Genomic DNA, 6,277 nt, shown 5'->3' with positions numbered 1-6,277 from the left:
ACATGACATTAGTTTTGGAAGGTTCATGTGGCTCTATTGGGCTAGCTGGTTCTGATAGATCAGCCTCCAGGAGCTCAACTCTTGTTGAATGTAAAAGGTTCTGTTCTCAAAAGAGAGACCATGTGATGGTAAGGTTGGAGGCAAAACCCAGCCCAAGACTCATTAAACTAGATGACAAGAGTCCCCTTTTCATATCATTTGTCCTGGGGAAGAGGGCACAGGTCCGTCTTCTATAACTTCTTCAACCTGAATTTGGACGTTAAGAGGAGTGGCATCAGTCTTTGTGGCATCAGCTAATCTCTAATAAACCTGGCCATCACCTGGCTGAAGGCCCGGCTACTCATTCTCCGTGCTATCTAATAATTCTTACAGTCATAGTTTGGACACTGGTGAGATTAGGCAGTGCAGCAGATGCTCCCATCCCCCTCCCTAACCAACTCCCCCCTAAAAAAAACAGTCAGAGAGAGCAAGATGGCTGCCAAAGGGCCCAAGGAAGGACAAGACCCATGCTGGTTCAGGGATTGCTACCTTGTGCTGTCCAGTAGCCCTGTGGTATGGTTGAGGGGGTTGGGGAGAGGGTCAAAATCCTGACCCTTGGAAGTTGTGCGGCCACCTGGCTTGGTTGATTATTTGATCTTCTCTTCCATTAGCCTTGAAACATTTACCTGAGTGAATTGTCAAGTATGCCTTGGGTACACGAGTCTGCAGAGTCTGTACCAGCAGGCAAGCACAAAGCCAATCAAGATTACTATCATTGCCAGGTGTCAAAGAGTGTGGCCCTATGGCAGGCTAGCCTTCGCCCAAGGGGCCATGGGATCTGTTGCTGTCCCAGAGCTGATCAGAGAAAATGCAACTTGCTCTTTCACGCCCTTGGGGCGGGGTGGGGCAGGAAATAGTGGGAGTGTGATCTGCTTTCCCCTTACCCCTGGGGGTGGGCAAAGAGAACATCCTCAAGGTCTTCAGCCAAAGCCACCCAGGATAGGGTAGGCATCTGTCTCAGCTCCTTCCTCTGGTGTTAGTGGAAGTCCAGTCCTTGTCAATGGTGCCAAATCAGAATAGCAAGGGATGACACCCAACCCCACTCCACCTCATGTGACTCCCCAGAATGCTGCTCAGCCCGCATGGCCAATGCTAGTGGCTGGTCCCTGACACACCTTCCTAGTCCTGGCATGAGACCCACATTTTGGAGGGAGCCAGTAGTCAAGTTTGAGACTCTAGCTTCAGGATGGAATGGAGGAGGGCCTTGTGCTGGGCACCCCGCTTGCAGGCTGGGACTCTGTTGGGGTGTCCCTGTGCCACTCTTTGTGGGGTTGCTCTTCTCATCACTGACGGTTGAGCTTCACGGCCCTGCTCCTTCCTGGGATATGGAGGAACCCAGCTCAGACTGCATCAGACCCAATCTTCTTTAGCTTGCTGGGGGTCCTACCGCCCCTAATGGAGGGACAGGAGCTGGTGGTGGGGTGGGTGTGGGGTCACTTACCACAGAAATTAGACCACAAGAAAGTCTGATGTCTTTGGAGGTCCCTTGGGCAACTCTATTGGTCTGACCAGTACTGGCTAGTTCTGGCTGATTAGCCCCAGTTGGCCGACTTGTGGGTTATAAGAAATAGGGTGCCTTGTTGGGGGTGGAGAGGCAGGGAACGTGGGGAGGCTTAGAACCAGGCTGCAGGCATTGCCCCAGCCAGACCCAGGAAGTGGCTGGAAGAAAGGGAGGTTGGAAGAAGGGGAGTTTGTCTTAGGGGCTTCCTAAAGTCCTCACTGCCTGCTAGCTATCCCTTTGACACAAGCCTAGTGTTCCCCTACACTGGAGTCCCACTTTCTATTTTAAAAACCAAATCTTTGGTTCAAAATGTTCTTTGAAAACAAGTCACTATAGGGAGGACCAGTAGCAAGTTGTAGTCCACATATTCCGACAACTGCTTGATGGGTCTTCCCCCCAGGGAGGCAGACCAGCTCCATTAGTCCCTCATCTTACCCACCCCACCCTGTGCTACACTGGTATATCCTGTCCTTTCTTAGGAAATGAGGATCAGCAGCCAGTGCGTGGGACGAGATAGCAGCCTGCACCAAGCAGCTGCCCCGACAGGGATATTTGGCATGGGGGAGATCCGTGGCTTTGGTGGCCAGTCGCCAACCACTGACTGAAGCCCATACCTGCCTTTTCCCCGTTGGTGGAGGGGGAAAGGGCAGCCCCAGGGTGCAGGTCTCTGGACCGGAGCAGGTGCCTTGCTCAGGCCTCCTAAGAAGTCCTGGTAGTGCCCGACTGCTGGCTCTGAAGCCCGGGGCTTCACATTCACCCTCCCATCTGTGGGTCTGTTCTGTTCTGGTTTAGCCCCCACCGTTCAGTGCCTGTGTCCAGACATAAGTCCTGGGAAGCCCAAGCGAATTGGGTCCATCCCGGTAGGATTCACGACCACTGGCAATGGTGCTGAATTGGACAGAGTACTTGGGCTTGGCAGGGGATTACAGGTCCTGGGACAGTCAAGAGAAGGGTGGCAGAGGAGAGCAGGCTGGAGAACAGGGCTTGGGGCAGGGCAGCAGGCCAGGACTTGGGACACACACCAGAAGCCATGGCGTCTCTGACTTATGACCACTTATCTCCCTTGCCTTGCGGAGATCATGTAAACCCCAGCAAGAGTGAGACCAGGACCAAGAGGGCAAATGCTAGAAGGGCCAAGTGCAACACCCAGCCAACCTCAGTGGCTTTCTTTCCCCAACTGCAGTCTCGCTGTTTCTATGGATTTGACAAGGCGCCCAAGCCTGGGAGGCTTTGTATACTTGCTTAAGAGCAGGAGCTCAGCCTAGATGCTCGCCTGGACTTGGTTTCCTGGCTCTGTCCCACCCCATCCCCATTCCAGCTACTCCAGGTACAGACCTTGTAGGCTGTGGTGCTATCTCCACCCACGGGAGACAATTGGAAGGAGTTCCCACTATTGGCCAACATGAGGTCCAGGCTGCTCGCTGCTCAAAAACTAATATTGGAGGGACAAGGGCTTATTCAGGGGAGCAGATTTATCCAAGAAGCCAGCACTCCTAGGGGAAGGCAGATTTCTTCAGTCCCAGATGGCAAGTAGCAGAGGTCCTTTCAAAAGGAGATAAGGGATGGCAGGAGCTGTGTGCTGGCTGTGGCTGGGTGCTGAGGAGCAGCTGGAGTCGCAGTGGCCAGCCCAGTCCCCTGGCCGTGCTCACCAGGGTGGGGGTGGAACTGGGACTGGAATTAAGATTGCTTGAGATCCTCAGTGGCTGGACCAGGGCTAGCTTCTGGAACTCCCAAGCAAGCACTGTTTCTCTGTTGGACCAAATAGACCCTCTCTCTAATCAGGCAGGAGCTTAGGAGCTGACTTTGGCCGACTGGGTCAGGGAATGGCACAGCCACAGCCCTGGCTCCTGGCTTCAGCCAGGCCCTGATTGCTGCAGGCATTTAGGGAGGGAACTGGTGCAGAGGGATGTTCTGACTTGATCCTTCTTCTTGGATATTTTTAATATTATGAAATGGGAAAAAATGTGATTAATCACTTTTAACATGCATTTTTTCATACATTTGCCATATGTTTTTCTTTAAGTCAGTATAGAACTATACACTTACCCTCTTACGGAAAGTGACAATGAATATAAAGACGACTTGTCAGAAAAAACTGAGTGGAGGGAGAACAGCCCCAGAATGATGAGTCTGAGTTTTTGAAACCTCAGCCGACAGGGTCAAAGGTCCTGAGAGCGACCTCCAGCAACGGCATCACAAAGTCTCAAAAGGAGAACAAACTCCCATGGGAGAAGGGGCGGGGGTTTTGTGCAAAATGCCCTCGTTGTGTGTGGAGAAAGATTCTCTCCCTTGTTGAGTCTGTTAAAACTGTGAGAGCAACTTCAGCAACAGCAGAGTACATGAATCCCACAGTAGCACAATGACAAGAGTGATAGTGATAAGAACTGGAGTCACTGTGTCCAAAAGGAGAAAGCGAGGGGAGAGGAAGGCAGGAGACACAGAGCACAAGAGGTATGGGGAAGGCAGCTCAAAGCTTGCCGCGCCCCCCACCCCCGCACAAAGCTTAAAGCTTCCCATTGGGCAAGCCACAGAAAGTGCACACAGGTGCTGGGAAGACAGACCGGGCAGGTACCTATGAGAAAGATGAGGCCGTGCTTAGAAGGAGAAGATGAAATCTGGGCCAAGACAAACGATGCTCTCCCGTGCTTAACAGGTCAAGGTCCGACAACAGATGCTCTGTCAGAGGAAAAGGATTCTGTTGGCCGCACCAGCCCTGCCCAGCTGTGCCTCCTTGAACACATCACTACCCGTCTCCAGACCTGACTTTCCAGCTCCCTCTCCCAGGCAATGGCAACAGCCTAGCCTGCTGAGAGGCACTCCCTCAGGGCAGGTGTCTTGGGGTTCAGGGAGGTTCCTGGAGGGCAGGAACACGACCTGTTTCTCCCACTCCATTCCTGGAGTCCTTGCTTAGCACTGGACACACAGGAAGGGCACAGATAGCCAGAGGGCGGGGTCCATGTGGTGCTCACGTGTTCTCCCTTCCCCTTACCAACTGGGTGGAGGCAGAGCAATGGCCTGGCTAGGGCCTTAGTGATGTTAAGAGGCCAATTGGTCGGTCCTACAAGAAACAACAGCCCGCCATATCAGCAGGCTTCACTCCCCAAGCAATATGTTAGGGTGGGGGGGAGACCCCTTGTGCGAGTCACCCCCACCCCAAAAATACTCCTCCCCTACCTTGCCATCCTCTCCTCTTGGGGTCTCCTGCCTCCCTCACCTTTCCCCGGCCCTGCCCACTACACTGACCAGTCCCCCCGACTCCTAACCTCTTCCCATCAGCAATCCTAGTTCCCTCCCCCTTCTCCACGGATCTGCCCCTTGGCAACCAGGAGCGAGGCAGCAGGGCAGGGAGGGGAAACAGGAATCAAGTTCCAAGGCCATGGGGGTGGGGGCAGTCCTTGAGGGGAGGTGAGAGAACTCACAGTGATATTGCACTGGGGACAGGCACCCCTGCCCCATCCCATCCCCACCCACTGCCACAGGAAGGAGGTCTCCTGACGGATCTGCATTCTGAGTGATGCAGAGGCCAGGATCTGAGCATGTATGTAAGAGACTGTACCACTGACCATCAGGGCCTGAATGCTGCTGGGCACCTTCGGAGACCTGCATGGTGAGGTCTCCGACCTGCTCAGGCATCCCTTCTCTGCTCTTCCCAAGAGACCCTTAGTGCTATTTTCCCAATATGGGAGACTTGGGCACACCTGCGTGTGGGCACCGCAGGGCTGACTCCCCTGCTCCTTTATCTGCAAGGGAAGGCGTAGTGGCCCTGCCAGCAGACATGAGCCACTGCCTCCAAAGGCATTCCTGAATGCTGAGCTCAGCACCTGCAGAACTCCCTGGGGCTCAAAGGGTCATCTTGGCGGAGCCTGTGGCTCAATATGGGATGACCTGTAAGGCAGACCCAGGTGCCAGCAATGGGAGAGTCCAAGAGGTAGGGGAGGGGAGGGAGAGAGAGGCATGAACATTCAACAGTGAGTGGGTTCGGGGGGGGCGGGGAGGCATCTGTTCCCTGTGACTGGGCCTCATGCCCCAAGTGCTGGGCGCCAGAGGTGAAGGGAGCAGTTTGCCTAGGTCACTTTTAAGTAGGGGCATCCAGCTAAAGGCCTCATCCTGGATGAAGAGTGGAGTTTGAGATGCAGCGGCTGTAGGTGCAAGTTCAACCCAAGGCAGAACCCATGGCGCCAGGGTATAGCTGTGGGACAGATCACAGAAGGGGCGAGTTAGAGGTTGCTGATGAATGAGTAGACCCAGAGCCCACCCATGTTAGGAACGATACATTCTCCAGAGAGAGGCAAAGTGTGCATGCAAATGACATGGAACCAAGTGGTATCAGCCAGGGCTGAGCTCTTTCCCCAATTTGTCCCCCAGCACACCCCATCAAACCCCCACCAGACCCTTGAGTTTGGTTTGGTTTACATTATCAGCTTCAGTGGCCCCCTTTTCCTCTCGGAGAGGCCCAGATATGCAGGGTGCAGTGTGGGCCCCAGATCTCTGCACTCAGCAGAGGGAACCACCTGGGAGCAGGATTCCAGCCCCTACCACCTCCCCACGGCCCTGTATAAGGTGACAGCTTTGCAGGGAAGTGGTCAGCTGCCGCCTGTTCTCCTGCACTTTCCTGGGACTCTAGAGGGTAAAATCCCTTGGGACTGAAGTGTGGGTGCCCACTGGACTGGTAGCTGAGATAGGGAGCAGGGCAGGCTGAGAAGGACACTCCTAACCATATCCTCTCCTCCAGGACCC

The sequence above is a fragment of the Ochotona curzoniae genome, unplaced genomic scaffold (genome assembly GCF_017591425.1).
Source record: "Ochotona curzoniae isolate NIBS_2020 unplaced genomic scaffold, NIBS_Ocur_1.0 scaffold_274, whole genome shotgun sequence".
Lineage (NCBI taxonomy): Eukaryota > Metazoa > Chordata > Mammalia > Lagomorpha > Ochotonidae > Ochotona > Ochotona curzoniae.
The sequence above is the reverse complement of the archived record's forward strand: the minus strand, read 5'-3'. Positions refer to the sequence as shown.